Below are 23,417 nucleotides of genomic sequence, written 5' to 3'. Positions count from 1 at the left end.
CGTCAGAACATTGGAGACTAGAAAGATATCTCAACTAAGGATTCAATATCACAAGGCTCGGAGCTAACCTTTTCATAACTATTTTCCTGCTAAACCTCTTTCTTATTCTATTTTTCCCCTTGGCTTTTTCTTCTTTGTAACTAGTTGTAGGGTTTAAAGGTGTCGAAATAGCAGATTATCATTGTTTCAAGGAAAGGAAAGCCATGGAAGGCACACTCTCAGACGTATCTCAAGTATTTGATTGCTTCAAAGCCGCTTATACCAAAAATGATCTATCAACATTTTCAACTTTACTGTCTCAACTGAAGGTTATGTTGACAAGATTTCCAAGCCTCCCTCCCTCTCATTGTGAATCACCTACATCTATTCATGAACTGACGCTAGCAAGGGATATTTTTTAGCATGTTGTTGTTCTCAGTGTAAAAACTGAAGATTAAGATGCCTTTGAGAGGGACTTCTTATAGCTGAAGCCATATTACATAGTTACAAGAGATCTTAATCCACCATCTGCTCAGGAATATACGATCCTCAGGCTCAATTTACTGCGTATTCTGGTGCAAAATAGAATTGCAGAACTTCACACAAAGCTGGATCTCCTTTCACCTAAGGCACTTGTGAATCCATGCATTAAGCATGCTATCGAATTAAAGCATTCATTCATGGAAGGTTCCTATAATCATGTTCTCAGTGCTCGGCAGGCAATCCCGCATGAAACTTATGTTTATTTCATGGACCTTCTTGAAAAGACTATAAAAGATGAAATCACAGGCAACAGTGAGAAGGCCTATGATTATTTATCACTACGAGATGCTAAGAAAATCTTTACTCTCTACCCTTCTTTACTCTCTGCCCAAGGATCTTTGTCCTCCTCGCATTCAAAGTCCATTATGATCTTCAAACCAACGCGTTTTCTTGCAAGCCTTGCATCTGCAACAATTTGCAAAATATTTTGAGTTTATAATCATTCATCACACCATATCATATCAAAATAGCATGGAGAAGCCAAATTGTATGGTAAAGGGTGTTCATAGAGGAAAAGTCCAGTGATAACTTGATAAACGCTGCAAATATAACTCAATTGAATATTCTTTTACAACAAATAATATCCAATCAAATGCTTGTCAATGTGGGTCGTCGATTCAAACCCAAAGCAGCCATTGCGATTAGTACTTCCACCCTTGCCAATGCTCTACCAGAAGAATGGCCAAGAGAAAACCCAACACAGGAAGAAGAAAAAGCCATTAATAACTCCATTCAGTATAATAAAAATAATAGTAAAATCTCGGCGCCAAGGAGCAGAATATATATTAACAAAAACCAGAGCATGGTGAATAACTAGTGAGTGTAACTGAAGAGCATTAACATAATGACCAGGGAGTGTCACTAGAGTGGTATAAAGTGCATATGAAACTACCATGCTCATTCCACCAAGGACAACGCTGAGGAGGTTTCAGGCTTGACACATTGACAAAGAAACGACCACCGACATACTATTCGAGTAGGCACAAAAACTGAGAGGTAAATAAATGCAATGCAAGAAGGACTAACACTAAAGGAAGGGTGTTACTACATGAAAATGTGAGTAGAGATTGCATCTAGAATTTAGCTGAGAAAACATTTATGAAATGAAAAATTGATGGTAGAACAGACCTGCATAGAAAGTGTCACACGGAATAAGTCGATCTTGCGGACAAGATAGACCTTCCTAGAATCTAAAGAAGACCCAATGACAAGCAAACCAACCAGAAACTATCTTTCTCTAAATATGCTTTTATAAACAATGGCAAACAAGTGTTTTTAGGGCCTACCTTAGGACCAACGCAAGTTTGTGGATGCCCTCGCTTCTTCGATCCAAATGAGCTCCTTTGTCACGAATCTGCAAACACAAACAAGGCAAACAAATTAAATAGCAACTGAAAAGCCAATATCATAAAACATATTTAACATGAAAGTCAAGGAGTTCATGAAACAAATAACATGAGACACTTGTTGAGAAAAATGAGTTTGATTGTATTAATTCAAAAGAAGAAGAACTTTACAACCTGTGCCTTGACACTGTACAAGATCCTCCCAGGGTCCAACAAGAAGTCTCCTCTACTTTGACAAGTTTCACTCACTCCCCAATGAAGCCAAAAAGGTATGTGATCTCTCCTCTTAAGCTCAACTAGGAAGTCTTGATTTCACCAGCATTTACCCTCAAAAATGTTCAGCTTCTAACCTCTCCAGCAACCAGCCCAATGCTTGAATTTATAGTGCAATGGAGGGAGGTTACTAGGTCCTCCTTTAAAGGGATAAAGCCATCCTTCAAAGGGATAGCTCCTATCATCAAGGGATTAGCTCCTTCTCTTTTGGGATGCATGAACCACCTCAGAGAGAACAATCCACGTCAAAATTCCTTCTAGAGTCCTCTAGAATTAACCCAAAGTGAGATTTTTAAGATAAAACTTGCGCCTTTTGACTTTCACAGGGGTCCGCACCCACACCTTTAGGGACAGAGCGGGCAGGTCCGCAGTTTTTGTAAACAGAAGGTGCGGGACCGCAGGTGACTGTGACAGAAAGGGCGGAACCAGAGTTTCATTGATTTTTAATGTCTTTCTCCCATTTTCAAAGCTTGACTTGAAGAGCTGAGTTCTAAGACTTGCTTAGGAGGACAGTACAAGTGATGATAGACCCATGCTGACTACAAATAATCATGGTGACGATATTTTTGCGTAGTAGATTGCCCCCTAAAGTGCGAAGTCTGTAGTAGATGAGGATTTCATTTATCATTTAGGAAGAGTGAAGTACTTTATCATTTCGAGGATCATCTTGTGGAGAGCCCGGTTGGAACTTGCAAAAACATTCAATGCAAGATATATATATATATATGAGATCATATCATTGCTGAGGTAGGCATTCCCATACTCAGATCAAAACTGACTAGAAAACTAACTACTGCTCTGATACAGGAATGATCTTGTAAAACATCACAAGTATAGACTCATGTGGACACAGTATGGACGCAACCATCTATTTATGAATAGTCCATTATATAATGAATACAAAATTCCTCGCAGCCTGGATTGTGGAAACTAGATCCAGGGTCTTCATTTCTACTTCCCGAAACAGTACAATTCTATCCATGCGAATGAATGTGTTGATGTCGAACATGGTAGAAACCACTTGATTACCAGTTAATGATGTAAACTGTTAACAAGTGTGAGAGAAACCACCAGTGATGTCAATCGCTCTCAAAGTACCCAGTACAATCCATGAAATGTGAATAAATGTGTTGATGTCGAACATGTCACAGAATCCTTTGATCGAAGGTCAATGATGCAACCTGTCATCAAAGGCGAGAAACCTGCCATTGAGGCATGCAGATCTCAAGGTACTGACGATTTCTAGATCATCTTTCTAGATAATGAGCTGAAGTTGATAGAAGCGATCTGTCGTAGGCAAGCCCACAACACAAAATCATAGATCAAGTCGAAGAAATTTAGTTGCAAGGACTGACTCAGGGATGGTCAAGATGGATGACAAATATTTTGCAGATGAATGGCTTATTGGCAGTGACCTCTTGAACACATAATGACACGACAGATGGTTTGGTGACAATTGACCCAAAGTTAATACCCAGAAACCGGCTGAAGACTTTCAATGTGGTTTGATCAACTGTTAGGCAAAGGATTTCCCAACCCAGGTGAATAAAAGTGTCGTGTTCAAGAGCGGTTACAAAGTATGACATTCAGACTCATTTTTCTCTCTTTTCCCCCACCATTTCTGGCAAGTACCTCTTTATTGTTTACAAGCTTGAGGAGGATAACATTTGCTTGATTATAAGCTCATCCTTCGGATGAGTCCAACTTAGTTTAAATGCGAACCATAAGAAGGAGTGGTTCGTTCCTGTTTGTAATTGAACAAGTCCTTTACTATGAAATTTTAATGAGTCCAGTATAGGAGAAACTTGGTGTTTTTCAATTTTAGAGTCTGAAAAAACTTAAAAAAACTCCAGGTTGACCTTTTTCGTAAGTTTGTGTCTCCCAAGCCCGAAAAAGTATAAAATAATACTTGAGAGAACCACTTGATCTTTTACGACCAAGGAGTAATTTTCCTCATTAGTGCCCTTGATCCGAAAAAGTAAAAAAGTAATCAACGACACGTCGTTTTATAACCAATATCGAATTTGAAACGACAAAAATCCGGCAATCTTTTCACGTTTTTACGGTCGGAAAAGAGCTGTAAGTGGACCGTCTTTTAATTCTGTTTTAATGAGTTTAAAAGAAAAACTTGGCAATCTTTTCATGTTTTAGGAGTCAGAAAAGAGCTTAAAGGTGAATCTAAATGTTTTTCGTCGAAAACGATAGATTTCGCCTGAATAATCCGTTATCCTGCACAAAAACACAAACATTACTCATACCTGTTTGAAATGGATAAAAATGTCACAAAAATACCTTTCCAAAGTGAAACATAAACAAATTTTCAATTTATTTACTCAAAAAACTTATAAAAAGGGCCTTCGTCAATTCATTTTTTACCGTTTGAGTTTTGGGTGAGAAAATACTGCTTTTGTTCAGAAAACTTCCCGTGAAGATTGTGGAAAATCCAACCGTCGAAATCGAACGCCATCTTCTCCAGGTAATCCACATCATCTTACTCTTCATTTTTGACCGTTTCAATTTTTTTTTAGTCATTCATTTCATTTTTTGGGAGGGTTTTTAGGTTTAAAACCCGCGTGCGGGGGCCCGCAGGTTTACCACTGTTGGCCTGCGGACCCCAAATTTTTCTCCATTGGGAAAAAGCCAGGGGTCTGCACCTTCCATGTAGACAAGGTGCGGTCCCACACACTGTGTCTAACTCGGAGGGTGCGGTCCCTGTCGCAAGGGTTTTTAACCCAAAAATTCTCAAAATTGGACCAAACAAAATAATTTATAGCATTTTAATTTATCTTTATACTTGATGCAGAGAGTACATCATGCTAAATTTGCGTGAACAAGAGCATGAGGACGTGGATGTTGCCGCATGGAATAATCAGCCTTCACTTGATGCTTTGAGGGCGTGCGACTTGTACAAATTCTGGGCCATTTCTGGCATGAGGGCTCAGGTGGATTTCTTACAGTGGCTAGTTGACAGATGGAGCATATAGGACCAGTGCTTCTTCATTGGTGGCCACCAGCTCGAAATTGAGCCGACGGACATATATTTCTTGACTGGTTTGCCTAAGAGAGGCGAAGACTTGACTCTGTTTGGGGCTAGGCCAGGTGGCCAGTCTGTCGATAGCCTCCAGCTAGAGTACTGCAACAGCCAGGCTAGAGACAAAGGGATAGACATAAAGACCATATCCTGTCCTGAACTCATGGTGATTGCATTTACTGTCACCAGACTTTGCGGGGCTTCCGCATTACATATTGCCACCGGATCCCAGATGCGTATGGAAGTTGATTGCTTTCGAGGCACCTTCTTCAACTGGTGCGATGCTGTGTTGGCCAATCTAAAAGGCCAACTGACCAGGGCCAAGAAAGGACAACTAAAGACCTTTGGTTATGGGGCTTTGGTTGTGAGTTTTGGCATGGAGAGGGTTCCCATGTTCATCCCGCAGCACCTTACTGTTGGAGTTGGTCTTCCTCGAGAGCCCAAACTGATGCGATGGGTCGCAATTATGGCCCGTCACCCGGACGAGAGGACAGAGGTTGCTCGATTCAAACCTGAGTATTTCCAATGGTTGGAAAACCAATTCTTTTCTATTCAGGACTTCCCTTACGCTGGGATAGATTTTCGTGGTGACCCAGACATGGTTCTTCCACCAGGAGAGCAGTGGGATGACTCAGGTAAAATCATTTTCAACATTTTTCCTATTTTAATTTTTTTTATTATTTTTCCATCGTCTCAAAACTGATAACAAAAGTTTGAAATGCAGATGTGATTCCACGGAGACCAGCCGCTCTCCAGCCTTACGAGAGGAAACAACCAGTTGCAGCTGCACCAGCCCCACAGGACGAATCAGCAGAGGTTTTGGCCGAGTTGGAGGGTCATCTCGAGCGCTTGACAAGAGATATTCCGGAGACCACTATAGATGACATTCCTCGTCGACTTCAGCGCTATGTGATTGGGGTCCTGGGACCTTTTAGGAGGTTCCTTTGCAAGGTGGCCCGTGCAGTGGTTTCTTAGCGAGATCATCACCAGTGATAGGCTGATCGCCTATTGTGGGCACATATGACATTTTTGTTTTTTGTACTTATCATTTTTGCCGATCATAAGGTGTTTTTGAACCTATGATCGAGGACGATGTATTTTTTGACACACTCCTATATATATATATATATATATATATATATATATATATATATATATCACTATTACCGGCTTATCTTGTAAATCATGTTATGGAATGGGTCGCAATTATGGCCCATCACCTGGATGAGAGGACAGAGGTTGCTCGATTCAAACCTGAGTATTTCCAATGGTTGGAAAACCAAGTCTTTTCTATTCAGGACTTCCCTTACGCTGGGATAGATTTTCGTGGTGACCCAGACATGGTTCTTCCACCAGGAGAGCAGTGGGATGACTCAGGTAAAATCATTTTCAACATTTTTCCTATTTTAATTTGTTTTATTATTTTTCCATCGTCTCAAAACTAATAACAAAAGTTTGAAATGCAGATGTGGGTCCACGGCGACCAGCCGCTCTCTGGCCTTACGAGAGGAAACAACCAGTTGCAGCCGCACCAGCCCCACAGGACGAATCAGCAGAGGTTTTGGCGGAGTTAGAGGGTCATCTCGAGTGCTTGACAGGAGATATTCCGGAGACCACAATAGATGACATTCCTCGTCGACTTCAGCGCTATGTGATTGGGGTCCCGGGACCTTTTAGGAGGTTCCTTTGCAAGGTGGCCTGTGCAGTGGTTTCTTATCGAGATCATCACCAGTGATAGGCTGATCGCCTATTGTGGGCACATATGACATTTTTGTTTTTTGTACTTATCATTTTTGCCGATCATAAGGTGTTTTTCAACCTATGATCGAGGACGATGTATTTTTTGACACACTCCTATATATATATATATATATATATATATATATATATATATATATATATATATCACTATATATATATATATATATATATATATATCACTATTACCAGCTTATCTTGTAAATCATGTTATGGAATGGTTTTAAATTTACATGTATGATTATTGCAAATCTCTATTTAACATTTGAGAAGCAACTGCATCTGCTAATGTATTTAAAGATCTTGGAATATGCTGATATTCAATATAATCAAATTCACGTTCCAAGAGACGCACTCTCAAAAATAATCTTAATAACACTGGATTTCTAATGGCATACACTCTATTAAGTTGTAATACAACGAGTTCCGAATCTAACCTCACTATCAAACTCTGAATCCCAAATGAAATAGATTCAGATAATAACTCAATCACTGCACTATACTCAACAATGTTGTTCGTTGTTTGACTCAAGCTTACCCCATGCATAGATACTAACTCGTCAGAGGGCGAATAGATAACCCAAGATGCAGAAGAAATGTTCTGTGTATTACGACAAGCACCATCAGCGAAACCAATGTATGTTTGGAGAGGCATCGACATCTGCAATATCAAGAGTAAAACCAAGATAAGCAGGAATAATGACGAAAAAAAACTTTCTAAGCTAAGCACACTGTTTAAACTAAAACACACCAGCTAGAAAGAAAAACTATCCTAACTAAAAATCTCCATACCCATTTTTTAAGCATAATACCTCTTCAAGTAAAGACCATTTCTGGGTTTACCCAAAGAGTCCCCGTCAAAGTCTACCAATTCACAGGCCCCTTTTGCTAGCTTTCACTTGAAAACATAGGGACCATGCCACATAGGAACGAATTTTCTAGCGCCTAATTTATCATTAGCTTGATCGTAAACTAAGACTAGATCTCCTTCTGAAAAATTTTGAGGGGTCACATTTCGATCATACTAAGCTTTCATGCGTTTTGCGTAAGTCTCGATTGCCAATGCAACATCACGTCGATTCTCATCTAATTGAGCCAAGTATAACAAACGATTATCCTCTTCGGAAGTGGCTGGAAGTAACTCGATGGCCATTTGCAGTGACAGGATTTCGCATTCAATGGTTAACACAGCTTCCAAACCATAGACTAGTTGGAAAGGAGTGAACCCTGTTGATGTTTTTACTGAAATTCGGTACTCCCAAAGCGCTGAAAATAGCATGTTATGCCAATTCGACCGATGAATCCCAATGATTCGTCAGATCATGATAACTAAAACTTTGTTGATGGATTCAACCAGACCATTAGCTTATGGATAATAAGGGGTTGAACTATCGTGGCGTAAACCAAGCTGGCCTGTAAGTTTGGTCATCATAACGTTTCGAAAATGACACCGATGATCAGTGATTATCACTTGCGGGACACCAAACCTAGAAATTATATGATTGAAAATGAAAATTGCAGCTGTCTTGCCATCTGCCTCAAATGTAGGCATCGCCTCAGCCCACTTGGTAAAATAATCTACCGCAAGGATGATATACGCATGCCCCCCGGTCGAGTGAGGGTTACATGTAATAAAATCGATACCCCATTTGGCAAAAGGACCAATAGTAATTATAGGGTGGAGAGGAGCAGGTGGAGCGTGCATATTTCGATCAAAAATTTGGCAGTTGTGGCATTTTCGGACCGCCGTAATAAAATCTTTAAATAAAGACGGCCAGAAGTAGCCAGCGCGCAATATCTTTTGGGCTGTGGCATACCCAGACATATGACCGCCACATGCTCCAGAGTGACAGTCATTTAGAACCCTTTCAGCTTCCTCGTGAGTTAAGCAACGTCGAAACACAGAGTTCGCCCCACAACGATAAAGAGTATCTCCAATAATCCTAAATTGTTGGGACTGGAATCGAATTTTTCGACGTTCTGACCTTGAAATTTCTGGCCGAAAGGATTGGGTCTGGAGATAAACGATGATATCCCCATACCAGGGATCTAAAGTGCTAATTAGAAACAAGGTTTCGTCCACAATGGGCTCCTCTGCCACAGTTTCCGTATCAGTATGCGGGAAATCACACATTAACTCCGCAAAAACTAAATATTTCTTAGACTTGGATTTCTCAAATTCCAAGTCGAACTCCTGCAGGATAACAATCCATTTAGAGTACTTGCCCCCTAGCAATTGCTGGGTCAAAATGTAGATCATAGGGTTGCAATCCGAAATTACTGTAGTTTTACGTAGTAAAATGTAGTGACAAAAACGTTGGACAGCTTGAATAGCTGCCAATGCCAATTTCTCCACATGTGAGTATTTTAGCTCAGTTGGACTTAAAGTTCGACTAAGGTAATATATCACATGTTCAGTTCCGAATTCATCTTCCTGAACTAAGACCATTCCAATGGTGGAATGAGAGGCAGCGAGATACAAGAAGTAATCCTGGTTGTAGTTCGGAGGATGCAATAATGGTGCATGGGTCAACACGTGTTTGAGTGCATCAAAAGATTTCCGAGCTATCTCATCCCAACAAAATGGAGTATTTTGTTTCAACAACTGGGTAAAACCCTTTGTAACCTCGGCTTAGTTAGGAATGAATCGTCGTAAAAAGTTTTCTTTCCCTTGCAAACTTTGGAGTTGGCGAAGACTCGAAGGAGGAGGCAATTTGACGATAGCTTCGACCTTCGAGGGATCGACGTGAATGCCGACTTTCGAAACTATAAACCCCAGTAATCAACCCATTTCTATACAAAAAACACATTTGTGTGGGTTCAACTAAATCCGATAATGCCTATACCTCATAAATATTGCTCGTAAATGGATGAGGTGATCAGCTCGATGTAATGAATGAGCAGGCAAGTCATCGAGATATGGTTGCACAATGTGCTTGATGTCATGAAACGCATAAGACATGGCCCTTTGAAAAGTTGCTCCGGCATTCTTGAGCCCCAAAGGTAACTTGGAATAAGAAAATGTCCCCCATGAACAAATGAAAGTCGTTTTTGGTTGATCGGCAGGTAGAATATTGATTTGATTGTATCCGGAAAAACCATCCATGAAGGAGAATATTCACTGCCGACACAATCATCAATAATTTGATCGATATAGGGAGTTGGGTAATTGTCCTTTGGACAGGCTCGATTAATGTCCCTATAATCGATACATATTCTTATTGTTCCCTGCTTTTTGTTAACCAGAACAATATTCGATACCCAATTCGTTAACGGGATCGGATAAATGAAACCTGCTTTGAGTAATTTTTCAACTTCTGCTTTAATTGCAGCAGCTTTTCGTGGGTGAATCTGACGCAAACGTTGCCAGACGGGTTTAGCATCCAGGTAAGTCTTGATCTAATGAACAACAATCGCGGGATCAATTCTTGGAATTTCCTCATAGGACCAGGCAAACACTTCGCGGAATTCTTGAAATGGGGCCTTATATATTTGAATTTCATCATCTGTACACGAGGCACCTATATGAATGTTCTCAACAATTCCGAGCTTAACCGAAATGTCAATAGGAATAGTTCGAGAAATGTTTCCCAAATTTAACTCTGAATCGGGATGTTTCATTGGATTCTGAGGTTCCTTGACATATTCAGTCGTAAAAATTGATCAGAAATCATTTTCAAAACGGTCATTCTCGAGTAAAAACGAAGATCTGTGATGGAGATCTTCCCATGGTAAATCATCTACACATAGGATTTCACGAATTTTCTCGTCAGAGTGAACAAGTTCAGAAAACGTGATTAAATCTGAGGTTGATGTGAAAAGTGATTCCTCATGGACCACATTCATGAAGTCAATTTCGGTTGAGGATGGGTCAGTAAACGATTGCACGGCCTCATACGCCATTTCATATGGACTCAAAGGCATGACATCACCAAATGAGTTTATCTCAGATTCAGAAGGGATGATCCAAGGATCATCATAAACAATGGTGTCTGATGTAATCATATGAATGGTTGCAAATGAAGATGATGCGTTGACCGGAGGAAAAGGAAAAGTTCCCAGTAAACCGGCATCTTTAACTAGTCCTACTCCAACATCCTCATATGGGATAGTTGTTTTACCGACATGTTGAATACTCTCAGAAGAGGCTGGGTCGGATGAAAAGTAAGCTAGCTGGTCTATTGTTACAATCTTTCCATTATGTGGAAACTTTATAACTAGAAAGACCGATGAGACGACCACTGTCATAGCGTAAGACCAACTTCGACCCAAGAGAAGGTTGTAATCTAGAGGGGCATCAACCACCTCCACATCTAGATTAACAGTTTTTCCTTCAACCCCTATATGAAAATCCTGTAGAATGCCAAAAGGATGAAACCCATGTGTTGTTGGGAAAAGTATCCAATACGGAATGACCCTATCCCACTCTAAGGGTGATAGTACCTCAGCAACAATCAAAGCAAAGCTATCTAAGATTTCTTCTTTATGAAAGTAAAATAGGAGAGAAAGAGATCCACTAACCGATGTCTTTCGCTAATGGTTGATCCAATCTTCTCTCCTTGCTGCTTGCTCCCAGCTCCTTGCTCTTTCACTGGCCCAGCTACACCAAGATCCTACAAAATGGCAAGAGAGGGAAACTACAAGAAGCATACATTCATAATTGATTCAAGGATTAGAATAAATCAAATACACAAGTATAACAATACACCATTGAGACACATGCATATAGAAGAACCTCAAATGCTTTATTAATGGAAGAAGTAAAGTTCAGGAAGTGATACAACCATAAGAGGCCCAATCCAGCATCACCTTCCCAGCAGAAAGAAATCTCCTCTTCACCTCCTTCAAAGCAAATCACCCAATAGTTCTAAACTCAAACCAACAACAATTCTTTGCATTCACAAGATTCCAGCCTCCTTAGACCTCATGAGAGAGATCTATATATAGGAGTTTTGGAGAAAGGATGAGTCAGCTTGAGGCTGGCATGAAGTTGACTAGTGTCCTCTCCCACTTCAGTTATTCTTCAGTTCTTGAGTCCACTTGGAGGTTCGTGCTTCCACTTGGAGATCTAGAACCTCTTACTCATCACCAGTCGAATTCCCTGATCCAAGTGTCATTTTGGAAGCTTCCTGGGCATTGACACCTTGAGGAATGACTGTGCCACATGTCCCAACTCGCCCAGCGCAGGTAGCCTTCTTTGCAGTTGACATTCAGCGCAGGTAGACAGTGGAGCAGTTGACATTCAGCGCAGATGCTCAGTGGAGCAGTTGACATGATCCAGAATTGCCATGTTTTTGAGTGTTTTCAGGTGGAGAACTTTTATTCAGTGCTGTGGTTTGCTGACCTTGTTCCTCTAGGGGTAGGAACAACATGTTTAGGGACTTTGGATCCCTTAGATTATGGACATTTCATGCTTCATGCTGTAAGGCACAAAAATGTCTATAACAGTTGCCCCCTAAAGTATGAGGTCGTTTATCGGGTGAAATGCTTTATCAGGAGGGTCCGAAGTTCATTCAATCGCTGAGAGGTGACCTGTAATAAGATACAATACAATACATTATTTTTCATACTGTTTTCATGATCTAGCTGAGGCGGGCATTCCCATGATCAACTTTATAAATTCATTTTGGTACATAGAACAGACGATCGTCTGATGGTAGACTGATAATTCTCTGCTGAAATTATCATCCTTTGAGTAGGATGATCATCTGCTGCAATGATGTACATGTCAAATGTCTTTATATTTCTTGAATATATATCGCAGCCCGGATGGATGAAACTAGATCCGGGGTCTTCAAACTCGTTCGATCTTCACTCTAAGTACAAGTCGATCCATGTGAGAATTGCGCTGAAGTCGAACATGGAAAGACATCGCTTGATTACCGGTCAATAATGTAAACCGTTAACAAGCGCGAGAGGAATCACCGATAATGATAATGACCCTCAAGGTACTGCAGTACAATTCACGTGGTGTGAATAAAGGACTTGGCGTCGAACACCACACAAAATCTTCTGGTCGAAGGTCATTGATGTATACCTGTCGCCGGAAGTGAGAAACTTGCCATTGAGGCATGCAAGCTTCAAAGTACTGAGGGGGTTGTTCCTAGATCAACTTCTTGGATAATGAGCTGAAGTCGACAAGAAGCGATCCGTCAAAGGAGGGCCTTAATGAATCCCACATCAGTGACACGGAACGGAGCTAATGATTTTAATGGAGGTGAAAACAATCTGTGAAATATGATTCAGGGTGGCGGTCATGAAAGGATGAAAGATGATGTATGGTAGTGGATGGGACACGGTTGACTCTTTCTGAACGACATCTCTTGAACATATAATGACACTGATGCGATGGATCGGTAGCATTACCCCAAATGTGGATGGTTTGGCGAGACCATGGTGATAAGACCGGTGAATGAAACAACCCAACCCGATGTGATACGGAGGAAAAGTGTCTTGTTCAAGAGCGACTTGCTACCATTAAAGCTTTGAGGTTCTCCCAATTTTTCCCCAGTCATTTCTGACCAGTACCTCTTTATTTTTGTCAAGCTTGAGGAGGATAACATATGCTTGTTCTATAACCTGCCCTTCGGGCAAGCCCATCGCTATGTTTTAACGAGCCTAGCGATTGGGAAACTCGTTCTCGTCTAAAGACAATTTTGTCGCTATTTAATCATTTTAACGAGTTTAACGACAAGGAAAACTCGGTCCTTTTCATTTTTAGAGAGTCTGAAAAGATACAGAAAGTTAACTCCAAAATTCCTTTTTCGTCATCTAATCCCTTAAGTCCGAAAAAGTATAAAACAATACAGAAGGGATGAGTTTTCGATAACTTTAACGAGCCGAATAAAACAAGCGCTCGACCTTTTTGTGCAATAATCCCTCAGGTCCAAAAAGATTAAAATCTAGAGGAGGGATAGCTCTTCCGGTCACTTTAACGAGCTGGAAGGCCAAAACTCGGCAAACTTTTCATATTTTACGAGTCAGTTGAAAAGAGCTTAAAGAAGACTCGTCTTTTGAGGAACGAGTGATAAACAGGGATAGCAGCAGATTCCAGGTACAGGTTGGAATTTTCCAATCACGGCAGTGTCACAAGGATGGCTAGGTGAAATTACTCTTCGCAACTGTTCCTCAAAATGGGTAAAAAATCATATGGAGGTGAACGATCGGCCAAATGAAAGTGGAGGTGGCAGGTGCAAACACGACCAAGGCTTTTTATGGCTGACAAATTTACGATCACAGTGGTTATTTACCGGTATGGGTTCATTTTTTAACGAGCTCGAATGTGCCAAAACACTGCTCAATCTTATGCTTATTTTTTAACGAGCATGAACTATGTGCTAAAACTGCTCGGTTATATGGTCAAATTTTGATTTTTTACCATTACTAGCTTTTCTCTTTTCAAGGATAGTACTGCATTCTTAATTGCTGCAACAAACTTTGTTAGAAATGAATAATATTTGCATGAAAATGAGATTATAACCCTAATATTTCGCTTTGAACTACGTAAAAAGCCATTAAAAGGTGTTTTTACCTCTCATTTTACCATTTCATTTGCATTTGGTTTGTTGGAGCTCTGGAGGTGCCTCTTCCCCCTTGATTTTCACCAGCTGATTCCGGGAGATTCTGCGGACGATTTTCGGTGCCGTCTGGACCAGGTAGGAGCTAAACCCTAGCTCTTTCTTTTCATGGTTTCATTTTCCAGTTTCATGCCTGTTTTTCAGTCTTTCTGAGCCTCAGGGGTTTTGCCAGGGCGCCCTAACTTCAGCGCAGGTTCCCCATTCGAAACCTGCGCTGAATGTCAAGCTGCCTTAAGGCAGCCTGACCTTCAGCGCAGGTGGGACACTCTCTGCCTGCGTTGAGCTTAGAAAACTGAGTTTCCAGCTCATTTTTTGATGAATTTTTGCCAGTTTCTCATCAAATTCAGGAACTTACTCCTTCTCTTGTTTGTTTTGCAGGGATTTTTGAACAAAATGTCCCTTACATGGCGAGAACGAGAACATGAAGAGGAGGACATGATTGCCCTCCATGACCCTGTCACGGTGAACGCGCTGCGGAACTGTGGCCTGCTGAAGTTTTTTTGTATCTCTAGCATGAGAGCACAGATTACTTTGCTGCAGTATATGCTTGATGCTTGGGATCCTATTAACCAAGTGTTCCAGATTAGGGGAAAGTCCATCCCCTTGACCATAGAGGACATGTACTTCTTGACTGGATTGTCAAGGCGAGGTGCCCCCATTTCCTTGTCAAGTACGGCCCGGGGGACCGATTCCGTGAGAGATTATGTCCGCCAGTATTGCAGGGAAGGTTCCCAGCCGAGCAGAGACGGCAAGGTTGTTATCCGTGAGATTACTAACAGGTCTCTCAGATCCATTCTGTATACCATTGGTAGGATGGCCGGCAGCGCAGCTCTACATGTTGCCAACAGATCTTATGTGCAGCACGCCTTGGAGTGTCTCCAACCGAAAGTATTCAACTGGTGTGATGCAGTACTTGTTCAGATGAAAAGTCAGTTGACCAAGGTAAAGGACAGGAAGCTGAAGAACTTTGGATTTGGTTCTATTCTGACTGCCTTCGCCTTGGAGAAAATCCCACTGATGCAGCCTCAGTACATTATACTCGACTTGCCTTCTCCGACCGAGCCACGCATGCAGAGGTGGGTCGATCACATGTCTAGGCATGCTGGTCAACCTCAGATTACTTTTACTGATGCCTTCTTTAGGTGGTTCGAGCGTCAGGAGATGGTCTTTTCCGAGTATCCATATGTGGGTATGGATTTCCGAGGTGATCCGGATTTGGTGCTACCGGATGGCGAACAGTGGGGCGCTATTGGTAAACTCTTTGACCATATCATTGTTTACTGTTTTATTCATAATGTTGCTGTGCTTTATTCTATCAAGACTTTTAACCATACTCTTGGGTGCATGCAGATGTTGGTCCTGTTCGTCCAGCAGTTCGTCCGAGACCGGCAGTTACTGCCCCGGCAGTGGAGCCTGCTAGGAGAGCTATTCTTCGCGACCTTGACGATACTGAGACCCTTACAGCTGTGCAGGAGCAGGTTGAGAGCCTTACTCTCGGCATTCCCGATGTGAGGATTGATGAGTTACCTTTACAGCTGCAGCGACACACTACTGGTGTGCCCAGACGATGGACTCGTCTCTTGCGCATGATTGCACAGGCCGTGACGTGCTATCATGAGCACCACTAGGCTAGGGTGCCCCCTAGCATTTTTGAGTTTTAGGTCATATGACCCATTTTGTCTTGGTTACAGAACATTATGTATGAACTATAAACAGCTTATATATATTTTGATTTTCGAGTTTTATTCTGGTTGAGTTATATGATCCATATGTACAATCTTTGATGATGTGTCCCTTTTATAAATGTTGCAAATGTCTATCTAACACATAGTTTGCTAATGAGTCAGTTAATGTGTTTAAGTTTCTGGAAATATGTTGATATTGGATTGAATCAAATTGTCTTTCCAAGATCTTAACCCTTAGGAACATGCGATAAATAGCTGGATTGCGAACAGAATATATACCATTGAGTTGTAGTATTACGAGCTGTGAGTCTAGCCTGACAATTAGTCGGCGTATGCCACGTGTGATGGCATCAGAGAGTAGTTCTATCAACGCGCTATACTCAGCGATGTCATTCGTTGATTGCCCAATACACACACCTCTGAAACTTACTAACTCGCCGCTTGGATCAAAAATGGCCCAGGCTGCGGAGGATAGGTTCCGCGAACTACGACTCGCTCCGTCGGCATATCCAACACATGTCTCCAGAAGGTTCGACATCTGCAACAAATGGAAAAGGTGGATCACTCTACCAGAACAAATACTTTAGCGAAAACAAAATACAACAAAAGCATGCAGGTTACTATTTAAGCATAGTAACGCTTGAGGTACAGCCCGTTACGGGGCTGCGCCAGTGGAATTCCGTCATAATCCATTAACTCGTAGGCTCCTTTTGCTAACACCCTTTTAACAATATAGGGGCCCATCCATAAGGATTTGAATTTACCTGCTCCCAATTTATCGGATTCTTGGTCATAAAGCAAGACCAAATCCCCTTCTGAGAAGACACGGGGTTTGACACTTTTGTCGAACTGAGCCTTGACTCGTTTCTTATGGGCTTCGTTAGCCAAAGCGGCATCATGACGGGTTTCATCCAATTGGATTAATTCCAAGAAACGAGCCTCTTCTTCTGAAGTTCCGGGGAGAAGATCGATTGCGAGTTTAAGCGACGAAATTTCACACTGGATTGGCAAGACTACTTCCAGGCCATACACCAGTTGAAAAGGTGTGAACCCGGTTGCATTCTTTACCGATGTTCGGTAAGCCCACAAGGCTGAGTACAGGATTAGGTGCCACCTTCTTTTATGAACCCCGATCATCCTTTGCAACATACGCTTCAGGACCTTGTTGATTGCTTCAACTTGTCCGTTGGCTTGCGGATAATATGGGGTAGAGCTGTCGTGAGATAGCCCTAGCTTGGCAGCTAATTCGACCATCATGTGATTGCGAAAATGCGACCCATGATCTGTGACTATAGCCTGTGGTACGCCGAACCTGGCGACTACATGATTGAAAAAGAAAAGGGCAGCTGTTTCACCAGTGTTATCCAATGTAGGCATCGCCTCGGCCCATTTGGTAAAATAGTCAACAGCGACTATAATATACCCATGCCCCCCGGTCGAGGTCGGGTTACATTGCATGAAATCGATGCCCCACTTGGCGAAGGGCCCAACAGCAACTATTGGCTGTAAAGGTGCGGGTGGTCTTCTGGTTTTGCTATCAAAAATTTGACAAGCATGGCAACTTCTGACTGCGATTATGCAATCTTTGAACATGGTTGGCCAGAAGTATCCTGCTCGTAAGATTTTTTGTGCTGTTGCATATCCAGATTGATGCCCCCCACACGCGCCTGAATGACATTCATTCAGGGCTTTTTCGGCCTCCTCATGGGTAAGGCACCTCCTCAGAACTGTATCGATACCACGACGGTAAAGTGTATCACCGACGATCATGTAGTCTTTTGCTTGGTATCGTATACGTTTTTGTTCGGAGTGAGAGGTGTTTGGCCTGAATTTTTGGGTTTGGAGATAAACTATGATATCTCCATACCACTCATCGCTTGTAGATATCAGAAACAAACTTTCGTCCACGATTGACTCTTTCGATGTTTCATCGTTGGACGACGATGGGAGATCACACAATAATTCTGCGAAAACTAGAGCTTTCTTTGATTTGGATTTTACAAATTCCAGATCAAACTCTTGAAGGATCGCTATCCATTTTGAATATTTGTCCCCCAGCAACTGTCGCGACAGTATATAAGTCATGGGGTTGCAATCTGACAAGATGGTAGTTTTCCGAAAGAGGACATAATGTCGAAACCTTTGAATCGCTTGAACAGCTGCAAGCGCTAGTTTTTCAACATAAGAATATTTACTTTCTGTATCATTTAAGTTTTTACTTAAATAATAGATAGGATGTTCAATTCCGTCGACTTCTTGAACTAAAACCATCGCAATGGTCGTATTCGCTGCAGCCAGATACAGGTTAAAATCTCTTTGATAGTCCGGGGCGTACATTAATGATGCTTTTACTAGACAATCTTTCAGAGCATCAAAGGAAGCTTGCGCCACCTGGTCTCAGACAAAAGGTACATCCTTTTTCAAAAGACGAGTATAACCTTTAGCAAGTTCTGCGTAATTTGGAATGAACCTCCTCAGAAAGTTTTCTTTCCCTTGGAGTTTCTGAATTTGAAGCAAATTTGAAGGTGGAGGCAAATTAATGATTGCCTGGACCTTGCAGGGATCGAGACGAATCCCATCCTTAGAGACTACAAAGCCAAGTAAACGACCAGAACCGACACAAAACACACATTTGTGTGGATTGAGTCTTATCTTGTAGTGTCGGCAACGTAGAAATATCGCTCTTAAATGCTGCAGATGATTAGTCCGCTTTCGCGAATGAGCCGGAAGGTCATCGAGATAAGGTTGAACTATGTTCTTGATGTCATGGAAGGCATAATTCATTGCCCTCTGAAACGTCGCCCCTGCGTTCTTCAAACCAAAGGGTAATTTTCGATAAGCGAATGTGCCCCACGGACAAATGAATGCAGTCTTTGACTGGTCCTGTGGGCGGATATTTATTTGATTATACCCGGAAAATCCGTCCATGAATGAAAAGATTTCACATCCGGCGCATTCATCAATTATCTGGTCAATGAAGGGTGTAGGGTAGTTGTCCTTCAGACAAGCTTGGTTTACATCCCTATAATCGACACACACTCTAATCGTCCCTTGTTTCTTCATAACAGGGACAATATTCGATACCCAATCGGTTAGAGGAACCGGGTAGATGAATCCAGCATGGAGAAGTTTTTCAACTTCTGCCTTAATGGCAGCGGCCTTCTTGGGGTGCACCTGCCGAAGCCGTTGTCTTACTGGTTTGACATCAGGATACATTTTAATTTCATGTTCAACGATACTCGAGTCAATGCCTGGCATTTCATCATATGACCAAGCAAAGGCATCTCTGAATTCACGAAAAAGAGCGTTATATATTTCCAATTCTGAAGGGGAACAACCTTTGCCGACATAAATATTCTCTACAACATTTGTTTTAGTTGAGATATTTATGGCTATAGTCTCTTCAATATTGGATAAGTTTCGCTCGGAATCCACCGTATTTACAGTATTTGTTAGGAATTCAAAAACTGACGGGTGATAAAGGTCACTTTGAGTATCTTCTTCATATTCCGGAAGAAGGGAACGATGGTGGTGTTCATTCCATGGTGCCCCCTCAATCAACATTGATTGTAAGATTCCTTCGTCAGTCCCATGTACTTTCGACCAAGGATCTAATGAGGTACCATATTCTCTAGACCTATCCACCCAAACGCTTGATGAGCGTTGATTTGGGTTCGCCTCCCATGCTTGAAACATTGATTGCTACAATATTTCTAAAGGGCTTGGGGGCAAAACAATTGCACGATCCATGTTGACATTGTCTTTTGCAACCTTCGTGGAAGATATCATGTTGCAGGTTGTTACAAATGGTACATTTCCTATATAAATAGGAGGTGGTAGCGCGAAAGTTCCCATCAGTGTGGGGTCCTTCAGTAATCCTACTCCGATATCTTGAAGTGAATGGTTGCTCTCATGGATCATGGGAATGCTTCCTGTAACTTGTGAACCATTAGGGAGGAAGTTCTGTTGGTCGACGACCGTAATCCCTCCTTCAAACGGGAATACGATCTTCCTAAAATAAGTCGACACAACAGCTGCCATGGCATAAATCCATGGTCTTCCCAGTAGGATGTTGTAGTCAAGATTTCCATCGATGACCTCAACATCAATTTCTACTGTTTTTCCTCCTAGTTCGACCTTCAAGTTATTAAGGATACCGTACGGGGTATAAGTCCTTCCGTCGAAAGCTTTTAATGTCGTCGAAGATCGTGACAAGGTTGGAGATCCTAAAGTTTTCCAGCAACTCATCGACATAATACATGTTGATGCTCCCTCATCAATAATAGTTCTGTGAACAGTTTTGTTGAGGGCTTTCACTTGAATAAGGAAAGCTAGTTGAGCTGGCAACTGAGGATCGTATCCTTTGTGATCAAAAGATACAAGATTGGAATCCTTAGGATCAACCCCACCAATTGCTGATAACAACGCCTACCTTTGGGATGGACAATTTTGTAATACCTCAAGAGTCGACATAGCGGATGGCGATTGTGCCAAATCTTCCACTATGTTATAATGCTGCGCCGCTCTGGCGCGAGGATTAAATGTCGACTTGTGTACTACTCCCTTTGGCGGTTTTATTGTTAATTCAGGAATGATGGGTGGTACAACCTCTGTCGAAGTTGTTGTCGAACTACTTGGTTGATCTTTACCTTTGTCGTTCGACAGCTGAGGATTCCCATAATCTTTGTTCCTTGTCGAAATCAAAGCATCATTCTGCTGTTTTGAAACCGACAACATGAGCACTTGCGACGGGGAAGCATTTCCACTGTCAACCAGATTTTGACCTGGGTTGGGAAATGGATCAGTTAACACAGCTGAGGTTTGGGAACTTTTAAAGAACCTCTTTAACTCAGCTTTGAATGGGCAATTCCTTGTGTTATGATCCTCATCATCACATATTTGACATGGATAATTTTGTTTCCCTTTCCCAGGAGGGTTTGAAGAATTTTTTCCAGGGGATGACTCACCCTGTTTCTTCTTCTTCCCTTTGTTTTGTTTCTTCTTGCTTCCTGGTTGATTGGTTTCTTTGCCTTTATCTGTTGATACGGCATTTACTTCCGAAGCAAGAATTTCTTCTTTTTCATTTTGATCCGAATTCTTACGGGCTTTCCTTGACGAAGCCTTTATCGATTTCGCGTTTGCCGTGCCAATCACACCGTCACCGGCATGAGAGTCACTATTTGATTTAGGAGGAGGAGGAATTGAAAATTCTAGTCTAGGGGCGTCGGGTATTTTGTCGTAAAGCGTGCCGGACTGAGTATAAACTAAGTCCAAATACTGTGCACGAGCAATAACTTGCTCCTCTGTTACGACTCCCCCCTTGGCCACATCTTCCGTTATAGCAGGAAGTAATGACTTAATAAACCATTCAGCTAACAGCTGATCGGGAACGTATGTTTTCACCATCCTACGACGACGACGCCACTCATGTATATGATCAGATATATGGGTGGCAGTTGTCTGCTTGAAGTTGGTTAATATTTCTGTTCCCGTTTCATAACTTACCGGTAATTGAAAATGGGTTAAGAAAGTCGTGGCTAGGGAACTAAAATTGTCGAAAGAGGCTCTTGGCAATTCAATATACCATTTAGCCGCTGGACCTGTCAATGTCCTCTGAAAAAGGCGAAGCCTTATCGAATCGTCGTTTAGGGTGTTCGACGAACACCACAGATGAAAAGTCATCACGTGATTCGATGGGTCTTCACCTGGATTTCCATTGAATTTAGGAATGTCAGATGGAAGTTTATGAGGAATCGCTGGCCACCAAGGGGCATAAGCAATCGGATCGTTGGTTAACCGGTGTAAATCGGGTAACTCTAAAGTCGCCACGAATGGTAACTGTTGATTCAGGTTAGGCGAAGCATAACCAGGGTACGATGGAATCGCTTGAGCAGTGGGCCTTTGCATACCAGCATAATGTAATTGATGTTGGTATGACTGATACGGTTGGTGGACTTGACCACTGTAAAGTGGTTGGTTTTGACCGTTTTGGACATACGGTTGTCCACTGTTCGCAAAGATCTGCTGCTCAGAACCTTGGTATACTTGCTGGAATTGTGGTTGTTGGTATTGCACTAGCCATGGTTGTGAAGCCATGTTCTGTTGTGCTATGCTAACCGTCGGACCAAGGTGTGGGGTAATTGTACCTGTTTGGACCTGTGTCGCCCCACCAGTTGGCGATTGTGGTTGTGACCCATGGTCAAGTGGCTGTTGCATTACAACCTGAGAAATCTGAGGTTGACATGCAATAGGTATCGCTTGAACTTGTGACACTGTTACAATGGCCGGTGTGGTTGGGATGTTCGTCATAGGTACACACTGTTGCATAGAGTATACAACCCTTGGTTGTTGAGGTAGCATAGGTATCCAACTACTTGATGCAATTCCAGTATAACCTGAATACTGTTGAGAACTGCCATATGGGTATCCTCCCGAAGGAGGTAATGAAAGGGCATACTGCCCCCCATACGGTAGCAATCCGGAACTCAAAGGGATTGTTTGTCCTTGAGGACTAGATGGCCCAAATTGACCTCCATGAGGATCAATCTGTCGAGTCTCAATGTAAGAGTTGCCGGATATTATTCTGGATGAACAAACTGGAACAGACCATACTGTCGAAATAGTCCCTTGGTGGACTCCTTCTAGCGGTTGTGAGCTAGTTGGGACAGATGGTATGCCGGCAAACATTGTTGGAGTGACGGCAGGGGCTTCTGCTGTCGCTGTGTCATTTGACACAGTCCTAGATGATGACGGTTGTTCAGACATTTTAAGTCTATCCAATAGATTGCCTAGCGATTCTATAGGAACCTCCACTTGTGGTGGATTAACTTCTGATGAAGGAAATAGAGTGACCCCGACTCCAAAATGGGTTGGAGTACTTGCTTGCGGATCCTCTGCAATTTCCTCTATCGCAATCAAACCCGGTGGAAGAGGAAGACCGTCAGGTCCGTAAAATATTTCTAGTGCCGAAGAAGTGGTTGTTTCGACAGCGACAGTCGTTTGAGGAACAAAACTCTCTGGACCGGTTACAGATGGAACTGGTTCAATTATACAAGTATTTGCCCCCAGACTAGGATCAATATTACTATCCTTCTGTGGCTGTTGAACTTCTTCTATAGAGGCAGGGTTTCTAGAAATGTTTGGAGTAACCGGAACCTCAGATGTAGTTGGAACACTTGTTCTAACTTTTATAGGAGATTTTGAACCGGTTAAATGAGTTCGCTTT

At 42.0% G+C, this 23,417-nt stretch overlaps 1 pseudogene; it reads left to right on the top strand.

Moving 5' to 3' along the window:
* Positions 1–203: 203 nt before the first annotated feature.
* LOC149204852 (26S proteasome non-ATPase regulatory subunit 8 homolog A pseudogene) lies at positions 204–953 on the top strand (annotated as a pseudogene).
* Positions 954–23,417: the final 22,464 nt, after the last annotated feature.

The sequence above is a fragment of the Pinus tabuliformis genome, chromosome 1_2 (assembly GCF_031772625.1).
Source record: "Pinus tabuliformis cultivar Carrire ecotype Pingquan chromosome 1_2, CPIR1, whole genome shotgun sequence".
NCBI classification, from domain to species: domain Eukaryota; kingdom Viridiplantae; phylum Streptophyta; class Pinopsida; order Pinales; family Pinaceae; genus Pinus; species Pinus tabuliformis.
The sequence above is the reverse complement of the archived record's forward strand: the minus strand, read 5'-3'. Positions and strand labels throughout refer to the sequence as shown.